Here is a 15,652-nt window from a genome sequence, read left to right on the forward strand (position 1 = left end):
GCCACTTAGAATGCGATTACCTTCCCAGCCGCCCTGGCAGCGAGGTGTCCTTTCTGGCCAGTGGCTTGAGCGACTTTTGGGACATGTCCTTCAAGATGGGGGACGTCCTTATTCCTCCCTCTGGCCGGCTTACACGAAGAGGTAGTGGCTGGAACTCTGGCCCCGTCTCCCCGCAAGTCTCCCAGGGCCGAGCCACAAGAGCCCAGCAGCCTCTGTTCTTCACACATCGGAGGGACCCTGCAGGCCCTGGACCAGGGAAATCAAACTCCCGCATTATCGGAGCCTCGGTTGTTCTGTGCTTTGGGTCACAGGTGACTCAAGCCCTGACTGATGGGGCATGTGCACAGTTACCTGAACGAGAGGTACGGCTTCCAACGGTGCCCAGGACATGGGCTCTGAACCCTGAGATCTTAGATGACATTCCAGTGCCAGCATTAACTAGACGAACTTGGGCAGGTCATTCAAACTCTTTAAGCCTTTTTTCTTTCCCTTAATCTGTAAAACGGGTGTTTGGGTGGCTCCGTCGGTGAAGCGTCTGCCTGCGGCTCAGGTCATGATCCCAGTGTCCTGGGATGGAGGTCTGAGTCGGGCTCCCTGCTCAGTGGGGAGCCTGCTTTTCCCTCTTCCCTGCTCGTGCTGTCTCTCTCTCTAATAAGATCTTCACAAAAAAAAAAAAAATCTGTAAAATCGGGATGAGACCAACCTCGCAGAAATGTAAAGGTTAAGGCTTTCCGGTGTGAGCACCGTGCCCGCACACAGTAGGCATTCAGTCACTGAGCGTGCACTTACTTTCAGTCACCTCTTCTGCTAGGAATTTTCTTACTTCAACTGTTGACTTTGATTTCTGAAATCAAACAGTGAAGTGATGACGTGCAGAGAGATCCATGATTATATTGATCCTACAGTGCATTAAAAAAGAGAAATACCATTTGTACATGTTAAAATTCTTTCTGGCCTAACTGGAACAAAACTTTTACAGGCTGAAGCTGAAAATATGCTATTTCAGCATGGTGGTGTGACACCAATGGAAACTGTTTCGAAGATCAGTGATCGTAATTATGTTAGAAGGCTCAGTGCATTTGTAAACGTAATTACTTTGCCATTAAAGCCACTCAGGGCCCTAACATCATTAATGTCCTTTCAGATACGAATGCCTTCTGAAAATAGAAAAGGCTCAAATTATCCTTTGCACTACAGATCATTTAAATGTCATTCTTAGAGAAAGCTTCTAACGATTTCTGAAAAGATCATGGTATCTCAGCATTTGGATAACATGGTATATAGTTTATATAATCTCTCCAGGTACTTTTATTCAAATTTAATAAGAACTCCTACTTCTGTGAGTCCAAAGGTAACAGTAGTCTCAGGACGTAATGAAGCAGTCTTTACAACAGAATTCGCTGTCAGAAATGCCGAGGAGGATGCCTGCAGCAGCGGGGAGGTGCCCCAGTGACGAGTGACAGCGGGGGGCCTGGCTGGGAATCCCCACCTGCAGGCAGCCTGTCCCAGCCATAGGCTCGCTCTGAATTAGCAACCTTGTGTTCAGGACACCTCTGTTGGCACTAATTCTACTGTTCTTGATTCCCAAAGTGACACTTGTTCTAACCTGCCAGCTGACCAGCTGGGAAGTACTTTCTGAATGTCTTAGACGTCGTGCTCTTGCTTGGCAAGACCGCCGGGGACAAGTTGTCCTATTTCTTTTCTTTTCTTTTTTTTTTTTAAAGATTTTATTTATTTATTTGACAGAGATAGAGACAGCCAGCGAGAGAGGGAACACAAGCAGGGGGAGTGGGAGAGGAAGAAGCAGGCTCATAGCGGAGGAGCCTGATGTGGGGCTCGATCCCACAACACCGGGATCACACCCTGAGCCGAAGGCAGGCGCTTAACCGCTGTGCCACCCAGGCGCCCCAAGTTGTCCTATTTCTGTTCTGGAGTTGAATCTTCACTTTTCTCAGAAAGGAGCAACAGTTTTTCAAAAAGTGATTTTGCATGTGTTTGAAGCTTGTGCTTTAACCATAGAATTAGGAAATGCTATTTGCAAAACATCCCCCAGAATACTAAAAGGAAGACAGACGTCACCTGGAATCCCACACGTATCAACATTTTAATGAATACTCTCCCAAGACACTTTCTAGGCAGATTAAGATACTTAAAAACTGAGCTTGTCCTCTCCATACAGTTTTGTAACTTCCTGTCCACTTACGCACATGCTCTTTGTAAACTACTATATATTATTTTAAAGACTGCACGATTAATGATTATATATGGTTGACAGAACTGATCACTTAGGTTTTAAAATTGTTCACCACACTCTAATGGATATCTTTAGACTTACCTTGACGCTGCCTGTATTTTTCCCCTTTGGATAAATTTCTGGAAGGGAAAGTGTTGAGTCAAAAGAATTACTCGTTTAAAATGTTGACCCGGGGGACACCTGGGTGGCTCAGTCGTTAAGTGTCTGCCTTCAGCTCAGGGCGTGATCCCAGGGTCCTCGGATGGAGCCCCACATGGGGCTCCCTGCTCCGCTGGGAGCCTGCTTCCTCTCCCACTCCCCCTGCTTGTGTTCCCTCTCTCGCTGGCTGTCTCTCTCTCTCTGTCAAAAAAAATAAATAAAATCTTTTTTAAAAAATTTTTGAAAAATAAAATGTTGACCTGCACTGCCAGATTGCCTTCTCCCAGAAGCGTATATGCTTGTCCTCCTCTCAGGGCTTGAGAGGCTAACAGGGCCAGGCCACACCACAGAACTGTCCACAACACGTCTTAAACTGAAGTGAAAGAGTCGAAAGTCATTTTGGGTGACCTCGTTTTCCTCTGTGACAGCCCCCGTTGGCCTGTGGTTGGGAGCGGCTGGGTGGCACGTTCTCACCAGCAGCTGGTGACAGGGCCGCCCCATGCCTCCCAGCGGCCCCACACCACTCTCACACCCAAGACCAACCAAATATTCAGGCATTTAAAGTAATTCCGGAGTTTGCACATGGATGAAGAGAGCTCTTAATCGTTTCTGGCTTTGATCTGCTTGTTTTTTGGTCTGTCCTGGTACCTCCCCTGAGCAAAAAGCAAGCCGGCATCAGCCAGTGCTGAAAGTCTCTCTGGCTCTGTGTTAAGCCGAGCCTCTCGCTTCTCAGGAAGCTTCCCGGCCAAAGGGGCCAGAGAGGCCCACCGGCCCCTGGAGACGGGCGGCGATCACACAGTACTTCATGCATCTGCTTGCTCCCCTCGCAAGGATGTGTTTCGGAAAGGGGGCGTGGATGGAGGTGGCAAATAACTGCAAGGAGCTCTGGGGTGGAGTCCCCTCACCCAGGGTGGGCAGGCTCCGCCGCTCAGCTAAGAAGTGGCTGAACTGTGTTCTGCGATCCGGCTCAGCCTGAGAGAAGCTTGAGCAGCTGGAGAGACAACGCCTTCCGGGCTCTCCCCTCCACTCTCTGGAGCTACCTTGACCTCAGGCCCCTCGGCTTCCAGGGTTTGACCCCCTCAGGCAGCTGGACGTGGGCCTGGGATCCAGTGTCCACTCTGTAATCCCGGGACCTCCCTCGTGGGTCCCTCTTCGCCCTGCTGCCCAGGGACCCTGCCGCCCAGGGACCCAGCCCTCCTCATCTCCCGGACAACAGTGAGGAGATCCTCAGAGACGGTGACAGTTTGAGAATCAAGGCAGGTATGTGAGCAGCCTTCTGAGGCACCTCAAAACCGAAAGGTGGGGATAGCTATTTCCTCCACTGCAGATCAGAGCGGAGAGGGTAAAGGTATTCAAGTTAGAGCCACATGGGTTCAGATCTCAGCTCCAGAGTTCGCAAGGTTTGTTAACCATGTCGCATTATGTCAAGGCTTTGAGCCTGTTAACTTCGGAGTAAAATAGAGATGACGAGTGCTCCGGCCTAGCTCAGTGGTTAAAATCATGACATCTCCTCTTCGAATGCTAGCGGAGTGCATGGCACCCAGGTGCCTGCCAACCCTGCTTCCTGGTCCCCTCCCCTTCCCCCTGGAGTGCACCGAGCAGCATGGATTTGATGGCCAGTCGATCTGCACCCAGAACTCCCTGAACAGGGGGTTTTCTTCTCTGGATCGCGATTTCATTGCTGATTTCGTGAGTTCTCTTGTCCTGGGGCCATTGCAAGAGGCAGTTACCCCCACCTCCAGTCCTGGGACTCTAAGTCCGCTTCCTCAGTGGCCCCTGAAGGGGCTGCGCATGACAGAAACACATCGAAAACTGGGGCCCTCTCCTCCCACTGGAGACCGGGAAGCTCTTTCGCTCTGGAAATGTCGCCAACAACCTGGGATCCTCAGCTGAAAATAGGCATATGTAAAATCACGAAACGTCTCTCGTACTTAACGCTGGCTGCTAGGCTGCCTTGTGTTGTCCTGTAGTTCCCTGAGCTGTTCTATATTGAATGGAGGACGGCGTGCTTCAGGAGCCCGGGCTTTGCAAGGAACCCAAGCTGGGTTTGAATCCCAGCACTGCCCCTCACCGGCCGAGAGGCCGTGAGCATACTCCTTAACCTCACCGTGCTCTAGCTTCCCCGCCTGCAAAAGGAGGGTAATGGTATCCTATTAGTTTCCTCGCCCGCTGTAATAAATCACCACAAACTTGGTGACTTCAAACAACACAAATGTATTATCTTCTGGTTCTCGAAGCCAGAAGTCTGCAGTGGGTCTCACTGGGTTGCAGTCAAGGCGTCAATCAGCAAGGCTGGTTCCCCCTGGAGGCTCCAGGGAAGTGTCCCCTACCATTTTCAGAGTCAGAAATGGCTACTTGTCACATCTCCTCTGACTCTGACCTTCCACTTATAAAGACCTTCGTCATTACAGGCCCACCCGGATCGCCCAGGATAATTTCCCATCTCCAGATCCTCCCTCACCCCTGCAAGGTCCCTTTTCCCATATGAGGAAACGTACGTACGTGCGGGTTCAGGGACAAGGAGGTAGGTGTCTTTGGGGCGGGAGGCACGTCCTGCTGCCTGCCATGGCCCCGAAGTCAGCGCTGCGGCAGAGCCCCCTCCCCCCCCCCCCCCCCCCCGGTTGGTAATCTCCGCGAGGCGGGAAGCACGGGGCGCTCAGCCTGCGCGCCGCCACCCCGGGCTGACCGGTCCTGGGCTGCAACGAGACGGTAAAGCCCTTGAGGGCAGGTAGGGGCTCTGGCCTCCTCTCCATCTTCCCGAGCGCTGGAGCCCCAGGACTTGTTTGGCAAATACTTCCCAAACCGAATTCCAGGCGAATGCGGAGCACAGAGAACAGACGCCGCAAGCGCGCTCCGGCCGCCCGCGGCGGTCCACTCCGTGCAGACACGTGCGCACCGGCAGTCCGTTCTCTGGATTTATGAAAGGCTGGCTGCTGGAGCCCCTGCGCGTGCGGCAGTGGTCCTGGGGCGATGGCAGCCTGCGCTCGCTTCAGTAGGGCCAGCCTGGCTGAGTTGACACGACACGAATCCATCCAAGAAGCCTGCTCTGCTCTCCGGCCCCAGAGGGCAGACCCTCACTCACTCTCCATACCCACGTGATGAGAAGTGGAGCCATTAAAGCCTCCCGAATGATATCTGGGCCGGGAGGAGCTTTGCACTGGCCTGGAGCTCCCCGCGCGGCCCGGGATCCAATGCATTTCCTTTGTCAGGATCGCCAGGGCCCTTCTAAAGTGAAATCGCGCGCAGCTTTGGGTTTTCGGAAGTAACCGACTCATTTTTTTCTTTAAGAGAAATCTGAAATTTACCAGCTTCCAAACCCTCCTATTCTTTGTAGGAGACAGACTCCAAGCAGCAGTACACCAGGGCCATCGCGGGGGTGATTCGGTAATCTCCCGGTCCTGGGTCCTGCGGAGCGGAACCGTCCAGCCTCTCTCTGTGCCTGTCCTCGCCTAGAGGAGAATGTATGGTTATTCGGTGGGTTTGGCAGAGGAACTGGGTGTGGGTGGCTTGGCCCCTCGCTCGTCTTCCTCTTTGGGTTGGCCGATGTTCCTGTGGAGTGTGAATGTTCTGGTCTGATCCAGGCCCACAGTGAGGGGAACAAAGCAGCGAAGGCTTTGCTCCCACCGGGTGGCCAGCGGGGGTGCGGGGTGGGGGGGAGTGGAGGCGAGGCCAGTGGCGGTGCAGTGCTGCTGTGACTGGGGGGGCCTCTGGCTCACTCTGGGGTTTAGCCATGGGAAGCCGCTGTTGGCACACGCCTTCAGCAGCTGGATAATAAAGCTGGGGCTTTGATGCTCATTTGCCTTGGTCCATTTTCTCTCCGTTGGGAAAAAGAATATTATAGAATGGGTTCCCCCTAAGGCTCAGAAGTCCAAGGGTGCCTTGTGCACTTAGAATTTGGCACACCCTCGAATTTGGGGGACCTGGGGAAGGAGAACAAATGGGGACCCACATACCAGATGTCAAAATATTTCAAAGTTATAAATCAAGCTAACAAACTCTTAAGTTAAATATGCTTTATCCTCCTACTCTGGTAATTATAATTTAAGGACCCAAAAGGTCAGGTTCAGATTTTTGAGTCCTCAGATTCCTTGCATTCCCTACCAGAGAGCAGTGGCATGGGGAGACCTGACCCGACTGCTCATGTGCTCATGCCCCTGTCTTCCCACCCTCAGCTCCGTCTGGCTTTGTGTCCATAGCCCAGCATCCCTTTCCAAGTTCCTTCTAAAGGCCTGCGACCAGCCGCCCCGAGCTTGGTGGCTGGGGGTGGGGGTTGGGGGGGTTGAGGAGGGGAGAGACCCATGGACACCCTGCACATGAGCTTGGAGCTAGTTGGGCAGGGGATTTGGGAGTTCCGGGGAGCTGTGTGTCTGGATTATGGCCTAGACGTCAAAGGAAGGCCAGAGTGGGACCCGTCTAAAGCGGAGGGCTCAGAGCAGGGGCCCCTGCCGCCCCTAACATTGCTTTAGAGCAATGTCGTTTGACGGGCTCTTTTCTGTGAAGCTTCCCCAGTATCTCCTCAGTCTAAGTTTTTCTTCCTCTGAATTCTTCTGCTATTTCACACTTAACATTCTTCCTCCGGAGTAAAACAATGGAATTTTTGGAAGGACACCCTCCACTTACCACTGCCGAGGAGGCTGGTCCTGAGGTCACTCTGCCAGGGCAAGCGGAAACACGCATGAGGGCTGTTGTCTGTTTCGGTCCCCTAGTCCATTTCCAAATGGAAACCTCAGCCAGTTAGACCCAGGTCTTATTTTCTTTAAAATTTAATTAATGTTCAGTTTAATTCTTTGTTATTGTCAGTATTAGCACAGCCTTGCCTCCTGAGAGGATGACGAAATGACCTCCCTGTTATCACCCTTTGCTGGGGAGGGGGGGTTGGTGCTGATAATCGTATTATATATTTTTAAATAGTCTATTTTGGAATTTTAGGGGTTGATTTGTTACTCCTGTGGAAGCCTTAACATCTAAAGCTTCATTGTTGTTTTAACACGTGGTAACCTTATTAAGCAAAATCTCCCCATCTCATAATCATTTGCGCCTGACGCTTTCCTCACGTGCCATCGGCTTCATCACAGGACGGAAAACAATCTGACCTAAGAACAGCCTGGCTGGTAGAATGCCAAGAAGCCATAATCAGTACGGGTTTATTCAGGCTTGCTCTGAGGCGAGCGTCGGTGTGGTTTGCAAGCAGTCAGGAGAGGTCTAAGGCATTTCCTGATGTCTTCAGGGAAAGAAAGTCTTCCATGTTCCATATTCCCAGGTTTTTCCAATTTCCCACATCATTAGCACCATCTGCATTCTGATAGCCACTTAGAAACATGCCTGTTCCCCCAGGAGACCTTAGAACTCAGGGCTGAGGGAGTCTGCAACAAACACACCGAAGTCACCAAGCCCAGACCCTTCAAAAATCCACTTCAGCTCTGTTTCCAGGAAGATCTATACCAAAGCCCTCTCGATGTACCTACTACTTGTTTAAAATTTCAGGAGCAGCCAAATGCTAGCGCCGTTGGGGATCTATCTAGTTCAACCTGCTCATTTCACAGATGAGAGCACTTGCTTCAGGGGACAGACTGTCCCCTGCTTTGGTAAGGGCGCTCAGCCGACAGTGACCACTGCTGGTATTTACGTCTACTTACAGATGTAAGGTCCAAGAGGCACCGCAGACTGAAGGTCTGGTATTGAGAAACCCAGACACAAAGAGAAGGCATGAATTCTCTGTGCTGCAGGGAACATTTTTTTCTTACCCAGATACAGAGAAGTGAGGCCTGTTGGCTTTAAAGCAACGGATTCCCTGTGTCATTGCACCGGTTTATGTAATCCAAATCTCTATATTAATCCTGCACTCTGTGCTTGCTGGAGAAAATGTTCCCTACACATGAGTATCTTCTTTGCAAAAGTGTTTAAACTCGTAACATTTACCCTTTTAATCATTTCCAAGCGTACAAGGCCGTGGTGTTAAGCACATGCACAGGGTTGCACGACCATCACTGCTAGCCTCTTAGCCATTTCTCATCACCCCAAACGGAAGCTCTGGACCTGCTAACGAATGACTTCCCACTCCCGCCTCCCCCAACCCTTAGTAACCTCTATTCTGCTTTTTCCTCTCTACGAATGTGCCTGGTCTGGGCTCCTCCTCCAAGCAGACGCACACACTAGTTGCCCTTTGGTGGCTGGCTTATTTCACTTAGCATCATGTGTTCCAGGTTCATCCAGGCTGTAGCATGTGTCAGCATTTCCTTCCTTTTCTAAGACTGAATACTATTCCACCGTATGCATTGGCCACATCTTGTTCATCCATTCATCCAGAAAGCACTTGGGCTGTTTCCACCTCTTGGCTATTCTGAATTATGCTGCTATAAGCACAATTATACAAATATCTGTTCGAATTCCTGCTTTCAATTCTTTTGGATATATACCTAGAAGTGTTGGATCCTATGGTGATTCTGTGTTTCACGTTTGGGGGAACTACCACACTGCTTCCATAATGGACAACATTCCCACCAGCAATGTACAAGGTTTCCAATTTCTACATATCCTCCCCAATACTTGTTACTCGTGTGTGTATGTGTGTGTGTGTGTGTGTTTTGAATAATAGCCATCCTAACAGGTATAAGTGGTATCTCACTGTGGCTTTGATTTGCATTTCCCTAATGACTAGTGATGTTGAACATTTTTTTTCAGATGCTTATTGGCCATTTGTATATCATCTTTGGAGAAATGGCTAGACAAGTCCTTTGCTCATTTTTGAGTTGGGCTGTTTTGTTGTTGTTGAGTTGTAGGAGTTCTTGGTATATTCTCGATTCCTAGCCCTTATCACATATATGATTTGCAAACATCGTACCCCATTCTGTGGGCTGTCTTTTCACTCTTTCAATGGTGCTCTTGATGCACAAGAGCTTTTAATTCAGAATAAGTCCAATTTACCTATTTTTTCTTTTGTTGCCTTATCCAAGAAATCATTGCCAAATCCAATGTCATGAAGATTTTTTATGTGTTTTAGATCAATATTTAAGTATTCAATCCATTTGGGGTTAATTTTTGTATATATTGTAAGGAAAGGGTCCAGCTTCATTCTTTTGCATATGGGTATCCAGTTTCCCCAGCTCCATTTGTTGAAAAATCATCCTTTCTCCAGGGTGCGTGGTCTTGGCACCCTTGTCAAAAATTAATTGACCATTTATGAGAGAGTTTATTTCTGGGCTCTCTACTTTATTCTATTGGTCTAAAAGTGTATCTTTATGTCAGTACCACACTGTTCTGATTACTGTAGCTTCATAATCAGCTTTGAAAACAGGAAATGTGAATCCTTCAGCTTCGTTCTTCTCGTTCAAATATTTTCTTTTAAAATTGTGCATCTAGACAGCATGCATTTCTAAAAGATCTTTTCAAGAGTGCATCTAGACAGCATGCATTTCTAAAAGATCTTTTCAAGAGTGGCAAAACCTGAATCTTCAAAACTTTAATACAGAAACTAAACTGGTTTTTGCCCTTTCTTTGCTGCACTAAAAGGATTAAGTGAAGATACATCTTGCTTCCTTGTACCCAAACCCACCACCTCTCCCCACAATCCTTCCAGATGTGTTAGACAGGTAAGGGAGGAGTCGATTCTGGGTGTAAAAATTCTACTTCAAGAAGTACAGAAAGAGGTGTACAAGTAGGGGAAGGCAATGCTCCTGGGGAGGGAGAAAGCTCCCTGCTAAAAAGAAGATGGAGGGTAGAACATTGCTAAAAAGAAGGACGGGGTGTTACTGGAGGGGTCTAGGAGTTGACTCCAGGGATGTTCCCAAGGATAAAGAGGGCCCTCTAGCCAGGCTGGTAGAAGGGGCTCAGGAGCCCTGGGAGAGCATGGATCAAGTTCCCCGTGCCAGGTCCTGGTGGGTGGCGGTGCCGAATGGAACTCACTGGAAGAATGGTTTTTAATGACACCTCTGCTGAAGTTCACTTACTATACTGATGTACCCCTAGTACCATCACAGGAAGGAAAAAAGTCCTAAAAATATTTTATTTCTGGCATAATTTCATTCTCTCCTCCTACCTTTTGCTTTTTAAAAATTTGCTTCAAGTGGCAATCAATGATGCCTGCAAATTGAGGCTCTTAGCTAGAGCAGAAAAAGAATTAGATAACAGGACCAACCAATGGTTTAACTCTTGCATGGGTGAGGATGAGGATGAGGATGACCGGCAGGGTGGGCCACGTGACAAGGAAGGGAACAGGACCGTTAGCAAGGCAAAGAAGGCCCAGAGTGTACCAAGGGCCATCGATGAAACACCCAACCAGCCATGACAGCCAGGGCTGGGGCAGTTAGAGGAGGCGAGAAAGCTGTGGCCAGCAGGTACGGGGGCAGCACAAAGGACGGCAGGGAGGCAAGCCAGAGTTGGAAGTTTGGTTAGGACTGACTGGGGTGGGCGGGGGGACTACCGGCACCAGGCTCTCACACTAAGAAGGCAGTGGGAGCCACCTGTCCTCCAGGGAGGAGGAAGAGAATGCAGGAGTTACTTAGGGGAAATGTTCAAGGAGTTGCTGACAGCCTGACTCTCTCGGCCCGGGGGAGGTTGCCCTGGAGGTATGTTTGGGAATCCTCAGCATCTAGATAGTAAAAAGCCTGACGTCATGCATCATGGATGAAATCACTCAGATGTAGTATACAGAGAGGGGAAAACAGAGTTTAAGGTAAAAATCCCTGGGGTATAACAGCAGCTGAGAGCAAACTAAACAAAAACCAACATGTAAGAATGCAAAGACTCAAGAGGTGGTGAGATGATGGAAGAGTGTGGAGCGATTAGGAAAAAAAATGTAGAGGAGAGAATTTCTAGATGAAGAATGGGACCGACAGTCTCAGCTGCCACGGAGATGCCAAGGGGAGGGCTGAAGACATTCTGTTGAATTTAGCAGTTAAGGGGTTTTATTATTTCCAGAGAAATAGAACCGATAGGATTGGGGTCCCTGGCTGACTCAGTTGGTAGAACACGTGACTCTTGATCTCAAGGTTGTGACTTCGAGCCTTACACTGGGTGTAGAGATTACTTAAAAATAATGTCTTAAAAAAAAAAAAAAGAACCAATAGGATCTAGCTAGCTAGCTAGCGGGCCAGATATCTATCTATGTAGATGTCTGTATATATCTATATAGGCTGATACACATATGCGTCTTTGTAAGTAGATTTTCTGTATGTATGTATATCTACATAGATATATAGCTATATCTAGAAAGAGATTTGTTATAAGCAATTGGATCACGTGATTAGGGAGGCTGGGAAGTCCCACACTCTGTCATCTGCAGGCTGGAGACCCAGAGAAGCCAGCTGTAGTTTGAAGTCCGGAGAACCCAGGAGAGGAGCCAAAGGTGCACATTCCCGCCTGGGTCTGAAGGCCTGAGAACCAGGGATGTCGGGGAGGGGGAGGAGGAGGGCAGGAGGAGAGCGATGTCTCACCTCGAGCGGTCAGCCAGAGACAGGGCACATCCAATCTTCCTCCACTGTTTTCTTCTATTCAGCCCCCCCCCCCCCCGGGCCGGGGAGGTCCATCTGCTTTCCTCTGTCCACCAATCCAAACGCTAATCTCTTTTGGAATCACCCTGACAGACACACCCAGAAATAAGGCTTAATAAGATATCTGGAAAATCTCATGGCCAGTCAAGTAGCCACATAAGAATAACCATCACAGGGGTTACAGGTGACTTTTACAGACTTATTTATTTATTTATTTGAGAGAGACAGAGAGTGAGCATGGGTTTGGAGTGGGGCAGAGGGAGAGGGAGTGGGAGAACTCAAGCAGACTCTGCACTGACCATGGCCTGATGTGGGGCTCTGTCTCACGAGCCTGAGATCATGACCGGAGCCGAAACCAAGAGTCAGACACTTAACCGATGAGCCGCCCAGGCGCCCCTAGTTACTGGTGACCTTTAACAGAACAGCCTTCCAGGAGCCAGCCTGCAGGGCACTGAAGAAAGGTTGGAGCAGCGCCCCACAACTTCTCCACAGCAGCTTCACTTTTAGGAAGAGGAAATGTGCTTAAAGAAAGATTTTTTTTTTTTAATAGGAGAGAAAATCATTTACAGGTTGAGGGGAAGAAGGAAGAAGAATGTAGAAGGGGAAAATCCAGCAGAGAATGAGCAATTTATGCAGCAAGATCCTAGAGAACCTGGAGTGATTAAGGGAGAGAGAACAAAGGTTCTGCGAAATAACAACCTGCCCTTGAACGTGGCTGGCTTGGCTCGAGAAGAATGAGGAAACAGTGGGTGCGGAAGCCTGCAGGCGTGGGGAGCGCAGCCCTGCGGGAGGAGGACAGGAGGGTGAGCACAGGTCCTGCCGGGGGGAGACCAGTGTGAGCACAGCAGGGATGTGAACTGGGGACCCAAGGAGAGTAATAAGGATTGGGACACCCCTTTGGAGAAGGCAAGAGAGGTATCTGGGAGCCCTTTCCATTCTTCCTGTAGATACTGTGGTCTTCTCACAACTCATCCAAGGGCGGCTTCCTTACTTTCTAAAATAATCCCGGCGTGCCTGGCTGGCTCAGTCCGGAGAGCATGGGACTCTGGATCTCAGGATTCTGAGCTGGAGCCCTATGCCGGGTGTAGCGATCACTTAAATAAATAAAATTGTAAGCAAACAAACAAACAAATAAAATAATCTTAGGTATTTTGTTACCTGAAATTCTACGCTTATATAATACATTTCCAAATACGTATTTCTATATGTTTCCAATGATATATTCCACATGTTTAAGAATATATATTATAAATATTTCTAAATACAGAGGTTTCTGAACACACCCCCCCACACACACCCACACCCACACCCACACCCACACACACACACACACACACACTCACACAAGCCTCTATCAGATGGCTTGTGGTTTAGTTCAGACGGGCTAACTGCTGCCGTCAACTGTTGGTGACATTGTAGCTTCTGCGGATAAAGGCCGTGCAGCGCACAGAAGAGTTTGTCCTTGCCTTTCTGTGAGGTGCCCTGTGTTCGGCAGGCATACGAGGATGCAGAAGAGGTCGCGCTGCCAGTGGTGTGGAGTCTGGGGAGGGAGATGAGCCCTATACACGAGAATAAACATTAGCCTGAGGCGGTGAGAGCCACGCACCAGCTAAAGCAGTTCTGTGTCAAAAGGCAAGAGACGCCAGGGAAAGAGTTAACATTAATTGAGCAACTGCCAGTGTATTTTCTGTTGAACCCTCATAAGGGTTCCATGAGGTTCTATTAGTCTCTGGACAGGGGAAGCTTCAGCACAGAGAGGGGAATTTGCTGGAAACAAATCAAGTGGAGACAGTGTGCGGGCTCACTCCCTTGCATCGTGTTGTCCCGACTAATTAAAAGTTCGTGTTGCACTAGCTGCTGTCTGCAGCGACCCTCCCTGCCCAGTTCTTAATTAGACTGTGTTCTGGACATTTCTTTGTGTGGCGGCTCTTCTTCGTGGCCGCTGGCAGGACACTGTCAGTCCTGCCAAACACTCCCTGCGTCTGGATTGGTATAAAGAAGCCTTTGTTTCGTGCCTTCGCTCTTACTTAACTAGGTGGACCTTTCGTTTTTGTCGAGATACTCTGTGGCGTTGTAGTTTATAATGGGGCAAAGCTATGACCCATTTTCACTGCTTGTGCCCAGTTGGAAGTGAGCCTCCAGCTTTAGTTAAGCTAGAGCGGTCGGCTGACGCAGGGCCCAGCAGCCTTCTACCCGCTCTGCGAGGACGAGAATGCTCTCTGGCTTTGGCATTCTGATGACCAAGTGGCAAATGTTGTGATGTTTTTATTTTTATTTTTTAAAGATATTTATTTATTTATTCATTTGAGAGAGAGAGCATAAGCAGGGAGGAGAAGGAGAGGGAGAAGCAGGCTCCCCGCTGAGCAAGGAGCCCAACGTGGGACTTGATGCCTAGACCCTGGGGTCGTGACCTGAGCTGAAGGCAGACGCTTCACCAACGGAGCCACCCAGGCACCTGTGACGTGTTTCTATTATTCTTTTGTGGTTCTTTACAAGAAATGTAAGATTTAAGTGGGGTTTAAAAGGTAGAAGAATTAAGTTCCCCCATAGGTTAGAGGTACCTTCTGAGGTTAGCTTAAATTAGCAGAAAGTCAAAAACCACACTGACAGAAAAAATGGAGTTTTGGAAAACAGATAAGAGCATAGTTTGTTACTGTGTTATCTGTTTATAGTGCTTTTTACATCTCTTTATAATCATTATTAACGGCATAACCAAAGCTTGATGTGATGGGGTCTTTTTTTTTTAATTACTCCCTCGTGAGTGGATTGGCATTTCAAGAATTTTTAAACAGCTGCCAACATTTTACTGCTATATTCTAATCACATGATGAACCGTCAATATGTTCCTCGTGTGGAGAAAAGTTTACTTGAGCTGAGTTCATTATCTTCACTTTAGACCGTTTCAACAAGAAAGGAAATAAAAAAGAGCTTGGCAAGAATGTGGGCTCCTTGCCTTATGTAAGCTGGCTTACCTCCCACCTCCTGTGGGTAGAGCAGAAAATGGAAGGGGGAAAATGGGGGTGCGAAGCTCCTGCCCACGGCTCCAAATGGAAAGATGTAGGAACCCATCATGTTTATAAACTCGTGAGAGAAGTGAATGACCATCCAGGCTCGAAGGCCATAATTTTTGCCCTTTCTGCTCCATGCCTCTGATGGCTTATGCTTCTTAAGTCCCCAAATGCTTTTCAAGAAAAGGGAGCAGTTTCTCCTGATCAACAGGCACTCAGAGCCATACAACCGTCGGAGTCAGGAAATGAGGCCCAGGACCCCCTTACCTGGCAGAACTCCATTGGTGGCTTTTACTCTAGAGCGACCCCTGGAGGTGGGAGAATAACAGTGCACCGGTAAGCATACACAAGCTCCTATAGGAAGTCGCAGGGCATATGTTCTAGGAATTTATCTGAACAACTAAATCCCTTTAGACCATTTTTTCCAGAAGATGATGTTCTGGCATTGGCAGGGACCTGGGCTGGAGCGTGGAAACATTTTATTTTGCTTTGGTTTTATTTAAATTTGTGTTTTATTGTTTCCTCTTCATGTTTTGCTAAATTCCCAAAATTTTATCATAAACTTTATTTTCAATGTTCTTTCCTTTTACTTTATTTTTAAAGAAAAGGGGTACTGAAAATGGGGAGGCTTTGAAGAAGAACAAAGAACTAAGTCTTGGCTTCTTTGTCCAATCCCCCTGACTCCATAATTTCCACGGACAAAGAAGAGAGGAAGAACGTTCCAGGTAGAGTGAATTATAGGATCAAAGAACTGATGTGCATGG

Source organism: Ursus arctos, unplaced genomic scaffold (assembly GCF_023065955.2).
Source record: "Ursus arctos isolate Adak ecotype North America unplaced genomic scaffold, UrsArc2.0 scaffold_15, whole genome shotgun sequence".
Classification (NCBI taxonomy): Eukaryota; Metazoa; Chordata; class Mammalia; order Carnivora; family Ursidae; genus Ursus; species Ursus arctos.